This window comes from Saccoglossus kowalevskii, chromosome 4 (genome assembly GCF_978046115.1).
Source record: "Saccoglossus kowalevskii chromosome 4, keSacKowa6.1, whole genome shotgun sequence".
NCBI classification, from domain to species: Eukaryota; Metazoa; Hemichordata; class Enteropneusta; family Harrimaniidae; genus Saccoglossus; species Saccoglossus kowalevskii.
Genome location: NC_140644.1, coordinates 6,486,982 through 6,507,388, shown reverse-complemented (window position 1 = coordinate 6,507,388; position 20,407 = coordinate 6,486,982). Strand labels below are relative to the sequence as shown.

General features: G+C 38.1%; 8 non-coding genes across 8 annotated transcripts; all 8 read left to right on the top strand.

Annotated features, from left to right (window-relative positions):
- Positions 1-5,683: 5,683 nt before the first annotated feature.
- TRNAP-CGG (transfer RNA proline (anticodon CGG)) lies at positions 5,684-5,755 on the top strand. Its single transcript has one exon. It is a non-coding gene; the product is annotated as a tRNA-Pro (tRNA).
- A 1,902-nt stretch (positions 5,756-7,657) lies between these two features.
- Positions 7,658-7,729, top strand: TRNAP-CGG (transfer RNA proline (anticodon CGG)). The gene has a single exon. It is a non-coding gene; the product is annotated as a tRNA-Pro (tRNA).
- Positions 7,730-9,396: 1,667 nt separating this feature from the next.
- On the top strand, positions 9,397-9,468 carry TRNAP-CGG (transfer RNA proline (anticodon CGG)). The gene has a single exon. It is a non-coding gene; the product is annotated as a tRNA-Pro (tRNA).
- A 5,261-nt stretch (positions 9,469-14,729) lies between these two features.
- On the top strand, positions 14,730-14,801 carry TRNAP-CGG (transfer RNA proline (anticodon CGG)). The gene has a single exon. It is a non-coding gene; the product is annotated as a tRNA-Pro (tRNA).
- A 358-nt stretch (positions 14,802-15,159) lies between these two features.
- TRNAP-CGG (transfer RNA proline (anticodon CGG)) lies at positions 15,160-15,231 on the top strand. Its single transcript has one exon. It is a non-coding gene; the product is annotated as a tRNA-Pro (tRNA).
- Positions 15,232-15,599: 368 nt separating this feature from the next.
- Positions 15,600-15,671, top strand: TRNAP-CGG (transfer RNA proline (anticodon CGG)). Its single transcript has one exon. It is a non-coding gene; the product is annotated as a tRNA-Pro (tRNA).
- Positions 15,672-16,894: 1,223 nt separating this feature from the next.
- Positions 16,895-16,966, top strand: TRNAP-CGG (transfer RNA proline (anticodon CGG)). Its single transcript has one exon. It is a non-coding gene; the product is annotated as a tRNA-Pro (tRNA).
- Positions 16,967-18,634: 1,668 nt separating this feature from the next.
- Positions 18,635-18,706, top strand: TRNAP-CGG (transfer RNA proline (anticodon CGG)). Its single transcript has one exon. It is a non-coding gene; the product is annotated as a tRNA-Pro (tRNA).
- The last annotated feature ends 1,701 nt before the right edge of the window (positions 18,707-20,407 follow it).

Sequence of the window (20,407 nt, the reverse complement as noted above, 5' to 3'; positions counted from 1 at the left end):
TCAAGGACAGAAGTCACAGCTCAAGTTGACTTTTGACTGCCATTTTGTTTGTCAATTTTAACCTCTCTCCCCAAACTCCCAATGCTGGTCTGCAGCCCAGCAGTAGGAATGTGGTTTGAGATCTTTCTGGCCACAAATAAAATAAAAACTAGTTTTCATGAATACGTCAAAAATAATTAAATATGGAGTAGTTTATTCTTCACGCACAAGTGCGGGTTTTCTACTTTTAAATTTCTAGTTACACTAAATCCAAATGGAAATATATATATGCCACCCAAATAAAGGTAAATACATTTTTCACGGCAGTGCAAATTTCCCATACAGGGTTATTCACTCACAGTTTATAGTTCAGTTCTATTTCATGTCTTCCTCATCTGATTCCACAAAAATGCACTTTGACTGGTTCATAATTTTCACTTTCATCCGATCTCTCCTAATGTCTTCATCACAACCGTCGCATACTCTCGACCTTTCTTTATTCCGAGTTGCTTCCAGCTTCCCCAATTAACTCTCACGGCGGGCGCCAACCATGACATCTCTTTCCATTTTGGTCTGATTCCGCATTTCTTCGCCCTCTTTACTGGACCTATTTCTGCATCAGCCGTCTGGGCTTCCTTTATCTGATCACCGCTCACCTTAGGTTGAATTCTGACAGCCCGTACCTGGGTCTCCATTTCCGCTTCCACCATCCTGGTGTCCACTATTCCTTTTCCCATATTCACCTTTTCTGTGTCCCTCATGCAAGTGGGAGTATCCTGCAATGAACTGCTATACTCTCCGGCCCTGGAAATCACAGCGCTATGTTTCCCCTGCCAACCACATTTCCCGCATGGTCTCCTTATAACCCGTCAGTTTTCACGTGGATTTTCCCTGGTCTATAACCTTATACTCGGATTCCCCAAGGACTTCGATCCACCTGGCGAGTTTTCCTCCTGGACACTTAAAACTCAACAACCACCTTAGAGCTGCATGATCAGTCCTGATGGTGAATTTCCTACCGTACAAGTACTGCCTGTAGTATCTCACGAAATTCACCAATACCAGTAATTCTTTCCTTGTGACGCAATAATTCCTTTCCGCTTTACTCAGCGACCTGCTGCCATACCTTATCACCCTTTCCTTTTCATCCTGGACCTGTGATAAGACAGCTCTAATACCTGTTTCACTTGCGTCTGTATCCAGCACATATTCTCCTGTTTCCTGTGGATACGCTAGTACAGGGGCAGACATCAGACACTCCTTTAATACCTGGAAAGCAATCTCACATTCTGTATCCCAGTTAAACTCTTCATTTTTCTCCGTTAATCTATGCAAAGGTACTGCTATTTTGGCAAATCCTTGTACATACCGGCAGTAGTAGGACGCCATCCCCAAGAAACTTCTTACATTCTTCACACTTTTTGGCGTTGGCCACTCCTTTATGGTTCTCTCACTTTGTCTGGATCCGTCGCTACACCATCTTTTGACACTACATGTATATGACCCGAATACATTACACTGGTTCTGCACAGGTCACATTTCTTTGGCTTGAGTCTTAACCCGGCTACCAGCAATCTGTCCAATACTTTTTCCAAACGCTCTAACTTCTCATATACATCTCTGCCGTACATAATAATATCGTTTAAGGTCTAGGAACTACAACTTGGTTCAATAATACTGGCGTTTAGCATCTTTTCTACTTCCAATGCAGGTCTCTGCACCACCTGTTGATATTGTTTTCTTGACAGCAGTGTTTCTGATGCCCCAGTATATATTAAAAATATCTTTGCAATCCACCTCCTTTGTCTGCCGCAAATATCCCGCCTGTCGCCCTAGTATAGTCATGTACGGTAGGGAGGGGTTTACTTTCCGTTTGGGGGGGGGTCTCTGTATCTGGTTCCTCTAGTTTCATTTCTCCTTGCTGTGTACCCTGCCTCTCCTTTCAGTGCTTTTTCTCTGCACAACTTTGGTCTAACTACCAGCTCTGGATCCTCCTTTACCTCCTCAAATAAATCTGAGGTGGGGTTTGTCAGCCATCTGCCAGTTGATTGTGCCCGGGGGTACCCAAGCCGTAAGTCATCTGCTCTGTCAGCTGGTCTCCCTCTCAATGCTGATCGGTACCGTGGTGTGGCTATATCCAGCCTCCATGGTATATCTGTTTTCTCTGCTACTGCTGATTCACTCCGCTTTTCCGCTGTAACTCTACTGCTAGTCAACAGGTCAGCTTTACTCATTTCTTGGGTCCCATAGCCAGAGGTTGGTGTCACCTGTGGTGGCAGCTCCTCTGCTTTACCCTCTGGCTGCACAACCCCCTCTTTTTCAGTCTCCGCTGGATCTTTAAGCTCTGTAGTATCACCAGCTGCTGCCTGTGCAAACTGTATTTCTCTTAATGTATCAACAAAAATTTGCTGATCATTTCTTTGCTCTGCATCAGCTACTGGTTCAATCTGGATACTCTCTACTGGAATCGGCTTTGCCATTTCTGGATCTGCTACAGGTTCAGTCTGGATACTTTCTACTTGAATCTTTCTCTGCCATTTCTTGATCTGTAACAGGAGTCGCCTTGATCTGCTTTCTCTGGTTCACCTCCTCTGCACCAGTTGTATCCCACCGCTGCCACCAATGTGACGTTAAATGCGGGGGGGGGGGGCCTTTATGGGGCTACACCGTATTCAGGATCGGGGAGTTTGTCTTTAATACCGGTCTAATAGTCTTTGTCTTTGGTAGCGTGCTTATCTAATAAGTCTCCTCCCTCTCAGCTCGTCCGCTGTCACGGGGTGGGGATCGTTTGGTGAATGTATATCACCACAACTGAGACTGTGCAGAGAAAGAAATATACCAGTAACGATTATAACAAATCAACACAACACAATATATACGGTTTCTAGTACTTTAATAAACAAATAACAGGGATGCTGGTCACTGGAACCAGCAAGGAGAGGGGGATACACTGTAAAATGAAATAAATTAGAGACTTGATCGATGCTGCAGGGAACACTCCACTCTCCATTGGACAGCAATGTGCAATGTTGCGTTCCTTCGTATCTGGAACACTGGCGAAGCAGCTACACTACAATTTAAACTCGTGCTCTGTGTCCAGGGAGTATCGGCAACTGCACTGCTATCTGCTGCTACTGGTAGCACTGGTACAACGGGAGTAGTTCAGGCAGTGAGCTTCGGTGGTTCCTGTTGATCAGCAGGGATCACTGCACAGCACGTCTGCATATGTACCCCTGTATAGGGTACAGCTCACTGGAGTCAGGAATCAGCATCACAAGATGTTACAGGATCAAGTCAGGTCACCTTCCTGACTAAAGATTTTCCCTTATGTCTCAACTTAAATACCCTAGCTAATTTATGGCCATGCAAATAATAAAATGTATATAACGAAATGATTGGTTATCTCAAAATAGCCGACAAATCAGTGTACAGAGGATGCCAATTTTGGTAGTGGAATAAACCACTCTTAATCCAAGCTCTACCAATTTAAAGTAGGAGACTCGGGTCAATGATGTCATATCTATTTTCATTGCCAACAACACTGGGCTCAGCACATTCCAAGGTATTTCACAATCACCATGTCACTGTCTGAGACATACCATTATGCCACAGGGAGAGACAGGATGTATGTATCTCAAATTCTGCTGACAACACAATCCAGTGACTGTATCAGCAGTCTTAAAAATAAACATGTGCAATGGGTTGTTGCAAAGTATCCAAACATGTGCGCTTTTATTTCACACAGCCAGGGCTCTGTACTTTTCACTTACAATTTATGTCACACTATGTATTAGGTCTTGTGGTACAATTTGTTTCTAATTCAATTTCTGAAACTCGAGGTTGAGAATTCAGTTAATGCGTCATTGGCGTGTTGGTCTAGTGGTACGATTCCTGTTTCGGGTACAGGAGCTCCCGGTTTCGAACCCCGGACAATCCTTGGTTTTTTAACTGGTTGGAATGGTACTTCATCTTATCATTTAACAATTAAGTAATTTGTATTAACTTGTAGATTGTTGCAATATAAAGTAACAAATGTTGGACAGGTTTCCAACTTCAGTAAAAAATATTCGCTCTCTGAAAGTAATTGATGCTATGTAAATTCATAGAATAAGTGATCACAATTGTAAAAAAGACTTATTAATCTCGATTTCGACTTCCAGAAGTTTAGATTAGGAACCGCCGGCAACCCACATGTTATGTTATTTAGAAAACATGTACTATGTATTAGGTCTTGTCGTACAATTTATTTCTAATTCAATTTCCCAAACTCGAGGTTGAGAACACTTCTAATGCGTCATTGGCTTGTTGGTCTAGTGGTACGATTCCTGTTTCGGGTACAGGAGCTCCTGGGTTCGAACCCCGGACAAGCCCTTGTTTTTTTAACTGGAATAAAATTCATAGAATAAGTGATCACAATTGTAAAAAAGACTTATTAATCTCGATTTCGACTTCCAGAAGTTTAGATTAGGAACCGCCGGCAACCCACATGTTATGTTATTTAGAGAACATATACTATGTATTAGGTCTTGTGATAGAATTTATTTCTAATTCAATTCCAGAAACTCGAGATTGAGAATTCAGTTAATGCGTCATTGGCGTGTTGGTCTAGTGGTACGATTCCTGTTTCGGGTACAGGAGCTCCTGGGTTCGAACCCCGGACAAGCCCTTGTTTTTTTAACTGGAATAAAATGGTACTTCATCTTGTCATTTAACAATTATGTAATTTGTATAAACTTGCAGATTGTTGCAATATAAAGTAACAAATGTTGGACAGGTTTCCAACTCCAGTAAAACATATTCGGTCTCTGAAAGTAATTGATGCTATGTAAATTCATAGAATAAGTGATCACAACTGTATCAAAGGCTTATTAATCTTGATTTCGACTTCCAGAAGTTGAGATTAGGAACCGCGGGCAACCCACATGTTATGTTATTTAGAAAAAATATACTATGTACTAGGTCTTGTGGTACAATTTATTTCTAATTCAATTTCCCAAACTCGAGGTTGAGAACACTTCTAATGCGTCATTGGCTTGTTGGTCTAGTGGTACGATTCCTATGCTATGTAAATTCATAGAATATGTGATGACAATTGTTTCAAAGACTTATTAGTCTCGATTTCGACTTCCAAAAGTTAAAGTTAGGAACCGCGGGCAACCCACATGTTATGTTATTTAGAAAACATATACTATGTATTAGGTCTTGTGGTACAATTAATTTCTAATTCAATTTCTGAAACTCGAGGTTGAGATTTCTGTTAATGCGTCACTGGCTTGTTCGTCTAGAGGTACGATTCCTGTTTCGGGTACAGGAGGTCCCGGGTTCGAACCCCAGACAAGCCATGGTTTTTTAACTGGAATGGAATGGTACTTCATCTTATCATTTAACAATTATGTAATTTGTATAAAGGTTTTCATTGTTGCAATATAAAGTAACACATGTTGGACAGGTTTCCAACTCCAGTAAAAATATTCGCTCTCTGAAACTAAATTATGCTATGTAAATTCATAGAATATGTGATCACAATTGTATCAAAGACTTATTAGTCTCGATTTCGACTTCCAAAAGTTAAAGTTAGGAACCGCGGGCAACCCACATGTTATGTTATTTAGAAAACATATACTATGTATTAGGTCTTGTGGTACAATTTATTTCTAATTCAATTTCTGAAACTCAAGGTTGAGAATTCTGTCAGTGCGTCCTTGGCTTGTTGGTCTAGTGGCACGATTCCTGTTTCGGGTACAGGAGGTCCCGGGTTCGAACCCCGGACAAGCCCTGGTTTTTTAACTGGAATGGAATGGTACTTCATCTTATCATTTAACAATTATGTAATTTGTATAAACTTGCAGATTGTTGCAATATAAAGTAACAAATGTTGGACTGGTTTCCAACTCTAGTAAAAAATATTCGCTCTCTGATAGTAATTGATGCTATGTAAGTTCATAGAATAAGTGATCACAATTGTATCAAAGACATATTAATCTCGATTTCGACATCCTGAAGTTTAGATTAGGAACCGCCGGCAAGCCACATGTTATGTAATTTAGAAAACATGTACTATGTATTATGTCTTGTGGTACAATTTATTTCTAATTCAATTTCCCAAACTCGAGGTTGAGAACACTTCTAATGCGTCATTGGCTTGTTGGTCTAGTGGTACGATTCCAATGCTATGTAAATTCATAGAATATGTGATCACAATTGTATCAAAGACTTATTAGTCTCGATTTCGACTTCCAAAAGTTAAAGTTAGGAACCGCGGGCAACCCACATGTTATGTTATTTAGAAAACATGTACTATGTATTAGGTCTTGTCGTACAATTTATTTCTAATTCAATTTCCCAAACACGAGGTTGAGAACACTTCTAATGCGTCATTGGCTTGTTGGTCTAGTGATACGATTCCTGTTTCGGGGACAGGAGGTCCCGGGTTCAAACCCCGGACAAGCCCTTACTTTGTAACTGGACTGGAATGGAATGGTACTTCATCTTATCATTTAACAATTATGTAATTGGTATAAAGGTTTTCATTGTTGCAATATAAAGTAACACATGTTGGACAGGTTTCCAACTCCAGTAAAAATATTCGCTCTCTGAAAGTAAATTATGCTATGTAAATTCATAGAATATGTGATCACAATTGTATCAAAGACTTATTAGTCTCGATTTCGACTTCCAAAAGTTAAAGTTAGGAACCGCGGGCAACCCACATGTTATGTTATTTAGAAAACATATATTATGTATTAGGTCTTGTGGTACAATTAATTTCTAATTCAATTTCTGAAACTCGAGGTTGAGAATTCTGTTAATGCGTCATAGGCTTGTTGCTCTAGAGGTACGATTCCTGTTTCGGGTGCAGGACGTACCGGGTTCGAACCCTGGACAATCCCTGTTTTTTTTTAACTGGAATGGAATGGTACTTCAGTTTATCATTTAACAAGCATGTAATTTGTATAAACTTGCAGATTGTTGCAATATAAAGTAACAAATGTTGGACAGGTTTCCAACTCCAGTAAAACATATTTGATCTCTGAAACTAAATGATGCTATGTAAATTCATAGAATATGTGATCACATTTGTATCAATGACTTATTAGTCTCGATTTCCAAAAGTTAAAGTTACGAACCCCGGGCAACCCACATGTTATGCTATTTAGAAAACATATACTATGTATTAGGTCTTGTGGTACAGATTATTTCGAATTCAATTTCCCAAACTCGAGGTTGAGAACAGTGTTAATGCTTCAATGGCTTGTTGGTCTCGTGGTACGATTCCTGTTTCGGGTATAGGAGGTCCTTGTTCGAACCCCGGACAGGCCCTTAGTTTATAACTGGAACGGTACTTCACCTTATCATTTAACAATGAAGTAATTTGTATAAACTTGCAGATTGTTGCAATATAAAGTAACACATGTTGCACAGGTTTCAAACTCCAGTAAAACATATTCGCTCTCTGAAAGTAATTGATGCTATGTAAATTCATAGAATAAGTGATCACAACTGTATCAAATACTTATTAACCTCGATTTCGACTTCCAGAAGTTTAGATTAGGAACCGCCGGCAACCCACATGTTATGTTATTTAGAAAACATATACTATGTATTAGGTCTTGTGGTACAATTTATTTCTAATTCAATTTCCCAAACTCGAGGTTGAGAACGCTTTTAATCCGTCATTGGCTTGTTGGTCTAGTGGTACGATTCCTGTTTCGGGTACAGGAGGTCCCGGGTTCAAACCCCGGACAAGCCCTTGTTTTTTAACTGGACTGGAATGGAATGGTACTTCATCTTATCATTTAAGAATTCTGTAATTTGTATAAACGTTTTCATTGTTGCAATATAAAGTAACACCTGTTGGACAGGTTTCCAACTCCAGTAAAAAATATTCGATCTCTGAAAGTAATTGATGCTATGTAAATTCATAGAATCAGTGATCACATCTGTATCAAAGACTTATTAATCTCGATTTCGACTCCCAAAAGTTGAGATAAGGAACCCAGGGCAACCCACATGTAATGTTATTTAGAAAACATATACAATGTATTAGGTTTTGTGGTACAATTTATTTCTAATTCAATTTCAGACACTCGAGGTTGAGAACATGGTTAATGCGTCTTTGGCTTGTTGGTCTAGTGGTACGATTCCTGTTTCGGGTACAGGAAGTCCCGTGTTCGAACCCCGGACAAGCCCTTAGTTTTTAACTGGAACGGTACTTCACCTTATCATTTAACAATGAAGTAATTTGTATAAACTTGCAGCTTGTTGCAATATAAAGTAACACATGTTGCACAGGTTTCAAACTCCAGTAAAACATATTCGCTCTCTGAAAGTAATTGATGCTATGTAAATTCATAGAATAAGTGATCACAACTGTGTCAAAGACTTATTAATCTCGATTTCGACTTCCAGAAGTTGAGATTAGGAACCGTGGGCAACCCATATGTTATGTGTTTTAGAAAACATATACTATGTATTATGTCTTGTGGTACAATTTATTTCTAATTCAATTTCAGACACTCGAGGTTGAGAATTCCATTAATTCGTCATTGGCTTGTTGGTCTAGTGGTACGATTCCTGTTTCGGGTACAGGAGGTCCCTGGTTCAAACCCCGGACAAGATCTGGTTTTTTAAACGGAATGGAATGGTACTTCATCTTATCATTTAACAATTATGTAATTTGTATAAACTTGCAGATTGTTGCAATATAAAGTAACAAATGTTGGACAGGTTTCCCATTCCAGTAAAAAATATTCGCTCTCTGAAAGTAATTGATGCTATGTAAATTCATAGAATAAGTGATCACAATTGTATCAAAGACTTATTAATCTCGATTTCGTCTTCCAGAAGTTTAGATTAGGAATCGCGGGCAACCCACATGTTTTTTTATTTAGAAAACAAATACTATGTATTATGTCTTGTGGTGCAATTTATTTCTAATTCAATTTCCCAAACTCGAGGTTGAGAACATTTCTAATGCGTCATTGGCTTGTTTGTCTAGTGGTACGATTCCCGTTTCAGGTACAGGAGGTCCCGCGTTCGAACTCCGGACAAGTCCTGGTTTTTTAACTTGAATGGAATGGTACTTCATCTTATCATTTAACAATTATGTAATTTGTATAAACTTTTTGATTGTTGCAATGTAAAGTAACACATGTTGGACAGGTTTCCATTTCCAGTAAAAATATTCGTTCTCTGAAAGTAAATTATGCTATGTAAATTCATAGAATATGTGATCACAATTGTATCAATGACTTATTAGTCTCGATTTCGACTTCCAAAAGTTAAAGTTAGAAACCGCGGGCAACCCACATGTTATGTTATTTAGAAAACATATACTATGTATTAGGTCTTGTGGTACAATTTATTTCTAATTCAATTTCCCGAACTCGATGTTGAGAACTCTTTTAATGCTTCATTGGCTTGTTGGTCTAGTGGTACGATTCCTGTTTCGGGTACAGGAGGTCCCGGGTTCAAACCCCGGACAAGCCCTTGTTTTTTAACTGGACTGGAATGAAATGGTACTTCATCTTATCATTTAACAATTATGTAATTTGTATAAACGTTTTCATTGTTGCAATATAAAGTAACAAATGTTGGACAGGTTTCCAACTCCAGTAAACATATTTGATCTCTGAAAGTAATTGATGCTATGTAAATTCAAAGAATAAGTGATCACAACTGTATCAAAGACTTATTAATCTCGATTTCGACTTCCAGAAGTTGAGATTAGGAACCGCGGGCAACCCACATGTTATGTTATTTAGAAAACATATACTATGTATTAGGTCTTGTGATACAATTTATTTCTAATTAAATTTCTGAAACTCCAGGTTGAAAACATAGTTAACGCGTCATTGGCTTGTTGGTCTAGTGGTACGATTCCTTTAGGTCTTGTGGTACAATTTATTTCTAATTCAATTTCCCAAACTCGAGGTTGAGAACACTTTTAATGCGACAATCGCTTGTTGGTCTAGTGGTACGATTCCTGTTTCGGGTATTGGAGGTCCCAGTTCGATCCTCGGACAAGCCCTTGGTTTTTAACTGGAATGGTATTTCATCTTAATAATTATAAATTATGTAATTTGTATAAACTTGCAGTTTGTTGCTATATAAAGTAACACATGATGGACAGGTTTCCAACTCCAGTAAAACATATTCGCTCTCTGAAACTAATTGATGCTACGTAAATTCATAGAATAAGTGATCACAACTGTATCGAAGACTTATTAATCTCGATTTCGACTTCCAGAAGTTGAGATTAGGAACAGCGGGCAACCCACATGTTATGTTATTTAGAAAACATATACTCTTTAATAGGTCTTGTTGTACAATTTATTTCTAATTCAATTTCCAAAACTTGAGGATGAGAATTCTGTTAATGCTTCATTGGCTTGTTGGTCTAGTGGTACGATTCCAATTATGTAATTTGTATAAACTTGCAGATTGTTGCAATATAAAGTAACAAATGTTGGACAGGTTTCCAACTCCAGTAAAACATATTTGCTCTCTGAAACTAAATGATGCTATGTAAATTCATAGAATATGTGATCACAATTGTATCAATGACTTATTAGTCTCGATGTCGACTTCCAAAAGATAAAGTAACGAACCCCGGGCAACCCACATGTTATGTCATTTAGAAAACATATACTATTGTGACGTTAAATGCGGGGGGGGCCTTTATGGGGCTACACCGTATTCAGGATCGGGGAGTTTGTCTTTAATACCGGTCTAATAGTCTTTGTCTTTGGTAGCATGCTTATCTAATAAGTCTCCTCCCTCTCAGCTCGTCCGCTGTCACGGGGTGGGGATCGTTTGGTGAATGTATATCACCACAACTGAGACTGTGCAGAGAAAGAAATATACCAGTAACGATTATAACAAATCAACACAACACAATATATACGGTTTCCTGTACTTTAATAAACAAATAACAGGGATGCTGGTCACTGGAACCAGCAAGGAGAGGGGGATACACTGTAAAATGAAATAAATTAGAGACTTGATCGATGCTGCAGGGAACACTCCACTCTCCATTGGACAGCAATGTGCAATGTTGCGTTCCTTCGTATCTGGCACACTGGCGAAGCAGCTGCACTACAATTTAAACTCGTGCTCTGTATCCAGGGAGTATCGGCAACTGCACTGCTATCTGCTGCTACTGGTAGCACTGGTACAACGGGAGTAGTTCAGGCAGTGAGCTTCGGTGGTTCCTGTTGATCAGCAGGGATCACTGCACAGCACGTCTGCATATGTACCCCTGTATAGGGTACAGCTCACTGGAGTCAGGAATCAGCATCACAAGATGTTACAGGATCAAGTCAGGTCACCTTCCTGACTAAAGATTTTCCCTTATGTCTCAACTTAAATACCCTAGCTAATTTATGGCCATGCAAATAATAAAATGTATATAACGAAATGATTGGTTATCTCGAAATAGCCGACAAATCAGTGTACAGAGGATGCCAATTTTGGTAGTGGAATAAACCACTCTTAATCCAAGCTCTACCAATTTAAAGTAGGAGACTCGAGTCAATGATGTCATATCTATTTTCATTGCCAACAACACTGGGCTCAGCACATTCCAAGGTACTTCACAATCACCATGTCACTGTCTGAGACATAACATTATGCCACAGGGAGAGACAGGATGTATGTATCTCAAATTCTGCTGACAACACAATCCAGTGACTGTATCAGCAGTCTTAAAAATAAACATGTGCAATGGGTTGTTGCAAAGTATCCAAACATGTGCGCTTTTATTTCACACAGCCAGGGCTCTGTACTTTTCACTTACAATTTATGTCACACTATGTATTAGGTCTTGTGGTACAATTTGTTTCTAATTCAATTTCTGAAACTCGAGGTTGAGAATTCAGTTAATGCGTCATTGGCGTGTTGGTCTAGTGGTACGATTCCTGTTTCGGGTACAGGAGCTCCCGGTTTCGAACCCCGGACAATCCTTGGTTTTTTAACTGGTTGGAATGGTACTTCATCTTATCATTTAACAATTAAGTAATTTGTATTAACTTGTAGATTGTTGCAATATAAAGTAACAAATGTTGGACAGGTTTCCAACTCCAGTAAAAAATATTCGCTCTCTGAAAGTAATTGATGCTATGTAAATTCATAGAATAAGTGATCACAATTGTAAAAAAGACTTATTAATCTCGATTTCGACTTCCAGAAGTTTAGATTAGGAACCGCCGGCAACCCACATGTTATGTTATTTAGAGAACATATACTATGTATTAGGTCTTGTGATAGAATTTATTTCTAATTCAATTCCAGAAACTCGAGATTGAGAATTCAGTTAATGCGTCATTGGCGTGTTGGTCTAGTGGTACGATTCCTGTTTCGGGTACAAGAGCTCCTGGGTTCGAACCCCGGACAAGCCCTTGTTTTTTTAACTGGAATAAAATGGTACTTCATCTTATCATTTAACAATTATGTAATTTGTATAAACTTGCAGATTGTTGCAATATAAAGTAACAAATGTTGGACAGGTTTCCAACTCCAGTAAAACATATTCGGTCTCTGAAAGTAATTGATGCTATGTAAATTCATAGAATATGTTATCACATTTGTCTCAATGACTTATTAGTCTCGATTTCGACTTCCAAAAGTTAAAGTTACGAATCCCGGGCAACCCACATGTTATGCTATTTAGAAAACATATACTATGTATTAGGTCTTGTGGTACAGATTATTTCGAATTCAATTACCCAAACTCGAGGTTGAGAACAGTGTTAATGCTTCAATGGCTTGTTGGTCTAGTGGTACGATTCCTGTTTCGGGTACAGGAGGTCCTTATTCGAACCCCGGACAAGCCCTTGCTTTTTAACTGGACTGGAATGGAATGGTACTTCATCTTATCATTTAAGAATTATGTAATTTGTATAAACGTTTTCATTGTTGCAATATAAAGTAACACATGTTGGACAGGTTTCCAACTCCAGTAAAAAATATTTGATCTCTGAAAGTAATTGATGCTATGTAAATTCATAGAATAAGTGATCACAAGTGTATCAAAGACTTATTAATCTCGATTTCGACTCCCAAAAGTTGAGATAAGGAACCCAGGGCAAACCACATGTTATGTTATTTAGAAAACATATACTATGTATGAGGTCTTGTGGTACAATTTATTTCTAATTCAATTTCAGACACTCGAGGTTGAGAACATAGTTAACGCGTCATTGGTTTGTTAGTCTAGTGGTACGATTTCTGTTTCGGGTACAGGAGGTCCCAGTTTCGAACCCCGGACATGCCCTTAGCATTTAACTGGAACGGTACTTCACCTTATCATTTAACAATGAAGTAATTTGTATAAACTTGCAGATTGTTGCAATATAAAGTAACACATGTTGGACAGGTTTCCAACTCCAGTAAAAATATTCGCTCTCTGAAAGTAAATTATGCTATGTAAATTCATAGAATATGTGATCACAATTGTATCAAAGACTTATTAGTCTCGATTTCGACTTCCAAAAGTTAAAGTTAGGAACCGCGGGCAACCCACATGTTATGTTATTTAGAAAACATATACTATGTATTAGGTCTTGTGGTACAATTTGTTTCTAATTCAATTTCTGAAACTCAAGGTTGAGAATTCTGTCATTGCGTCCTTGGCTTGTTGGTCTAGTGGCACGATTCCTGTTTCGGGTACAGGAGGTCCCGGGTTCGAACCCCGGACAAACCCTGGTTTTTTAACTGGAATGGAATGGTACTTCATCTTATCATTTAACAATTATGTAATTTGTATAAACTTGCAGATTGTTGCAATATAAAGTAACAAATGTTGGACTGGTTTCCAACTCTAGTAAAAAATATTCGCTCTCTGATAGTAATTGATGCTATGTAAGTTCATAGAATAAGTGATCACAATTGTATCAAAGACATATTAATCTCGATTTCGACATCCTGAAGTTTAGATTAGGAATCGCCGGCAAGCCACATGTTATGTAATTTAGAAAACATGTACTATGTATTAGGTCTTGTGGTACAATTTATTTCTAATTCAATTTCCCAAACTCGAGGTTGAGAACACTTCTAATGCGTCATTGGCTTGTTGGTCTAGTGGTACGATTCCTATGCTATGTAAATTCATAGAATATGTGATCACAATTGTATCAAAGACTTATTAGTCTCGATTTCGACTTCCAAAAGTTAAAGTTAGGAACCGCGGGCAACCCACATGTTATGTTATTTAGAAAACATATACTATGTATTAGGTCTTGTGGTACAATTAATTTCTAATTCAATTTCTGAAACTCGAGGTTGAGATTTCTGTTAATGCGTCATTGGCTTGTTCGTCTAGAGGTACGATTCCTGTTCCTGTTTCGGGTACAGGAGGTCCCGGGTTCGAACCCCGGACAATTCCTGTTTGTTTTTATAACTGGAATGGAATGGTACTTCAGTTTATCATTTAACAAGTATGTAATTTGTATAAACTTGCAGATTGTTGCAATATAAAGTAACAAATGTTGGACAGGTTTCCAACTCCAGTAAAACATATTTGCTCTCTGAAACTAAATGATGCTATGTAAATTCATAGAATATGTGATCACATTTGTCTCAATGACTTATTAGTCTCGATTTCGACTTCCAAAAGTTAAAGTTACGAACCCCGGGCAACCCATATGTTATGCTATTTAGAAAACATATACTATGTATTAGGTCTTGTGGTACAGATTATTTCGAATTCAATTTCCCAAACTCGAGGTTGAGAACAGTGTTAATGCTTCAATGGCTTGTTGGTCTAGTGGTACGATTCCTGTTTCGGGTACAGGAGGTCCCGGGTTCGAACCCCGGATAAGCCCCCATTTTTTAACTGGAACGGTACTTCACCTTATCATTTAACAATGAAGTAATTTGTATAAACTTGCAGATTGTTGCAATATTAAGTAACAAATGTTGCACAGGTTTCAAACTCCAGTAAAACATATTCGCTCTCTGAAAGTAATTGATGCTATGTAAATTCATAGAATAAGTGATCACAACTGTATCAAATACTTATTAACCTCGATTTCGACTTCCAGAAGTTTAGATTAGGAACCGCCGGCAACCCACATGTAATGTTATTTAGAAAACATATACTATGTATTAGGTCTTGTGGTACTATTTATTTCTAATTCAATTTCCCAAACTCGAGGTTGAGAACACTTTTAATCCGTCATTGGCTTGTTGGTCTAGTGGTACGATTCCTGTTTCGGGTGCAGGAGGTCCCGGGTTCAAACCCCGGACAAGCCCTTGTTTTTTAACTGGACTGGAATGGAATGGTACTTCATCTTATCATTTAAGAATTCTGTAATTTGTATAAACGTTTTCATTGTTGCAATATAAAGTAACACATGTTGGACAGGTTTCCAACTCCAGTAAAAAATATTCGATCTCTGAAAGTAATTGATGCTATGTAAATTCATAGAATCAGTGATCACATCTGTATCAAAGACTTATTAATCTCGATTTCGACTCCCAAAAGTTGAGATAAGGAACCCAGGGCAACCCACATGTAATGTTATTTAGAAAACATATACAATGTATTAGGTTTTGTGGTACAATTTATTTCTAATTCAATTTCAGACACTCGAGGTTGAGAATTCTGTTAATGCGTCATTGGCTTGTTAGTCTAGTGGTACGATTCCTGTTTCGGGTACAGGAGGTCCCGGGTTCGAACCCCGGACAAGCCCTGGTTCTTTAAATGGAATGGAATGGTACTTCATCTTATCATTTATCAATTATGTAATTTGTATAAATTTGCAGATTGTTGCAATATAAAGTAACAAATGTTGGACAGGTTTCCAACTCTAGTGAAAAATATTCGCTCTCTGAAAGTAATTGATGCTATGTAAATTCATAGAATAAGTGATCACAATTGTATCAAAGACTTATTAATCTCGATTTCGACTTCCAGAAGTTGAGACGAAGAACCGCGGGCAACCCAAATGTTATGTTATTTAGAAAACATATACTATGTATTAGGTCTTGTGGTACAATTAATTTCTAATTCAATTTCTGAAACTCGAGGTTGAGAATTCTGTTAATGCGTCATAGGCTTGTTGCTCTCGAGGTACGATTCCTGTTTCGGGTGCAGGACGTCCCGGGTTCGAACCCTGGACAATCCCTGGGTTTTTTTAACTGGAATGGAATGGTACTTCAGTTTATCATTTAACAAGCATGTAATTTGTATAAACTTGCAGATTGTTGCAATATAAAGTAACAAATGTTGGACAGGTTTCCAACTCCAGTAAAACATATTTGATCTCTGAAACTAAATGATGCTATGTAAATTCATAGAATATGTGATCACATTTGTATCAATGACTTATTAGTCTCGATTTCCAAAAGTTAAAGTTACGAACCCCGGGCAACCCACATGTTATGCTATTTAGAAAACATATACTATGTATTAGGTCTTGTGGTACAGATTATTTCGAATTCAATTTCCCAAACTCGAGGTTGAGAACAGTGTTAATGCTTCAATGGCTTGTTGGTCTCGTGGTACGATTCCTGTTTCGGGTATAGGAGGTCCTTATTCGAACCCCGGACAAGCCCTTAGTTTATAACTGGAACGGTACTTCACCTTATCATTTAACAATGAAGTAATTTGTATAAACTTGCAGATTGTTGCAATATAAAGTAACACATGTTGCACAGGTTTCAAACTCCTGTAAAACATATTCGCTCTCTGAAAGTAATTGATGCTATGTAAATTCATAGAATAAGTGATCACAACTGTATCAAATACTTATTAACCTCGATTTCGACTTCCAGAAGTTTAGATTAGGAACCGCCGTCAACCCACATGTTATGTTATTTAGAAAACATATACTATGTATTAGGTCTTGTGGTACAATTTATTTCTAATTCAATTTCCCAAACTCGAGGTTGAGAACACTTTTAATCCGTCATTGGCTTGTTGGTCTAGTGGTACGATTCCTGTTTCGGGTACAGGAGGTCCCGGGTTCAAACCCCGGACATGCCTTTGTTTTTTAACTGGACTGGAATGGAATGGTACTTCATCTTTTCATTTAAGAATTCTGTAATTTGTATAAACGTTTTCATTGTTGCAATATAAAGTAACACATGTTGGACAGGTTTCCAACTCCAGTAAAAAATATTCGATCTCTGAAAGTAATTGATGCTAAGTAAATTCATAGAATCAGTGATCACATCTGTATCAAAGACTTATTAATCTCGATTTCGACTCCCAAAAGTTGAGATAAGGAACCCAGGGCAACCCACATGTAATGTTATTTAGAAAACATATACAATGTATTAGGTTTTGTGGTACAATTTATTTCTAATTCAATTTCAGACACTCGAGGTTGAGAACATGGTTAATGCGTCTTTGGCTTGTTGGTCTAGTGGTACGATTCCTGTTTCGGGTACAGGAAGTCCCGTGTTCGAACCCCGGACAAGCCCTTAGTTTTTAACTGGAACGGTACTTCACCTTATCATTTAACAATGAAGTAATTTGTATAAACTTGCAGATTGTTGCAATATAAAGTAACACATGTTGCACAGGTTTCAAACTCCAGTAAAACATATTCGCTCTCTGAAAGTAATTGATGCTATGTAAATTCATAGAATAAGTGATCACAACTGTGTCAAAGACTTATTAATCTCGATTTCGACTTCCAGAAGTTGAGATTAGGAACCGTGGGCAACCCATATGTTATGTGTTTTAGAAAACATATACTATGTATTATGTCTTGTGGTACAATTTATTTCTAATTCAATTTCAGACACTCGAGGTTGAGAATTCCATTAATTCGTCATTGGCTTGTTGGTCTAGTGGTACGATTCCTGTTTCGGGTACAGGAGGTCCCTGGTTCAAACCCCGGACAAGATCTGGTTTTTTAAACGGAATGGAATGGTACTTCATCTTATCATTTAACAATTATGTAATTTGTATAAACTTGCAGATTGTTGCAATATAAAGTAACAAATGTTGGACAGGTTTCCCATTCCAGTAAAAAATATTCGCTCTCTGAAAGTAATTGATGCTATGTAAATTCATAGAATAAGTGATCACAATTGTATCAAAGACTTATTAATCTCGATTTCGTCTTCCAGAAGTTTAGATTAGGAATCGCGGGCAACCCACATGTTTTTTTTATTTAGAAAACAAATACTATGTATTATGTCTTGTGGTGCAATTTATTTCTAATTCAATTTCCCAAACTCGAGGTTGAGAACATTTCTAATGCGTCATTGGCTTGTTTGTCTAGTGGTACGATTCCTGTTTCAGGTACAGGAGGTCCCGCTTTCGAACTCCGGACAAGTCCTGGTTTTTTAACTTGAATGGAATGGTACTTCATCTTATCATTTAACAATTATGTAATTTGTATAAACTTTTTGATTGTTGCAATGTAAAGTAACACATGTTGGACAGGTTTCCATTTCCAGTAAAAATATTCGTTCTCTGAAAGTAAATTATGCTATGTAAATTCATAGAATATGTGATCACAATTGTATCAATGACTTATTAGTCTCGATTTCGACTTCCAAAAGTTAAAGTTAGAAACCGCGGTCAACCCACATGTTATGTTATTTAGAAAACATATACTATGTATTAGGTCTTGTGGTACAATTTATTTCTAATTCAATTTCCCGAACTCGATGTTGAGAACTCTTTTAATGCTTCATTGGCTTGTTGGTCTAGTGGTACGATTCCTGTTTCGGGTACAGGAGGTCCCGGGTTCAAACCCCGGACAAGCCCTTGTTTTTTAACTGGACTGGAATGGAATGGTACTTCATCTTATCATTTAACAATTATGTAATTTGTATAAACGTTTTCATTGTTGCAATATAAAGTAACAAATGTTGGACAGGTTTCCAACTCCAGTAAAACATATTTGATCTCTGAAAGTAATTGATGCTATGTAAATTCATAGAATAAGTGATCACAACTGTATCAAAGACTTATTAATCTCGATTTCGACTTCCAGAAGTTGAGATTAGGAACCGCGGACAACCCACATGTTATGTTATTTAGAAAACATATACTATGTATTAGGTCTTGTGATACAATTTATTTCTAATTCAATTTCTGAAACTCCAGGTTGAAAACATAGTTAACGCGTCATTGGCTTGTTGGTCTAGTGGTACGATTCCTTTAGGTCTTGTGGTACAATTTATTTCTAATTCAATTTCCCAAACTCGAGGTTGAGAACACTTTTAATGTGACAATCGCTTGTTGGTCTAGTAGTACGATTCCTGTTTCGGGTACTGGAGGTCCCAGTTCGATCCTCGGACAAGCCCTTGGTTTTTAACTGGAATGGTATTTCATCTTAATAATTATGAATTATGTAATTTGTATAAACTTGCAGTTTGTTGCAATATAAAGTAACACATGATGGACAGGTTTCCAACTCCAGTAAAACATATTCGCTTTCTGAAACTAATTGATGCTATGTAAATTCATAGAATAAGTGATCACAACTGTATCAAAGACTTATTAATCTCGATTTCGACTTCCAGAAGTTGAGATTACGAACAGCGGGCAACCCACATGTTATGTCATTTAGAAAACATATACTATTGTGACGTTAAATGCGGGGGGGGGGGGGGCTTTATGGGGCTACACCGTATTCAGGATCGGGGAGTTTGTCTTTAATACCGGTCTAATAGTCTTTGTCTTTGGTAGCATGCTTATCTAATAAGTCTCCTCCCTCTCAGCTCGTCCGCTGTCACGGGGTGGGGATCGTTTGGTGAATGTATATCACCACAACTGAGACTGTGCAGAGAAAGAAATATACCAGTAACGATTATAACAAATCAACACAACACAATATATACGGTTTCCTGTACTTTAATAAACAAATAACAGGGATGCTGGTCACTGGAACCAGCAAGGAGAGGGGGATACACTGTAAAATGAAATAAATTAGAGACTTGATCGATGCTGCAGGGAACACTCCACTCTCCATTGGACAGCAATGTGCAATGTTGCGTTCCTTCGTATCTGGAACACTGGCGAAGCAGCTACACTACAATTTAAACTCGTGCTCTGTGTCCAGGGAGTATCGGCAACTGCACTGCTATCTGCTGCTACTGGTAGCACTGGTACAACGGGAGTAGTTCAGGCAGTGAGCTTCGATGGTTCCTGTTGATCAGCAGGGATCACTGCACAGCACGTCTGCATATGTACCCCTGTATAGGGTACAGCTCACTGGAGTCAGGAATCAGCATCACAAGATGTTACAGGATCAAGTCAGGTCACCTTCCTGACTAAAGATTTTCCCTTAACTTAAATACCCTAGCTAATTTATGGCCATGCAAATATTAAAATGTATATAACGAAATGATTGGTTATCTCGAAATAGCCGACAAATCAGTGTACAGAGGATGCCAATTTTGGTAGTGGAATAAACCACTCTTAATCCAAGCTCTACCAATTTAAAGTAGGAGACTCGGGTCA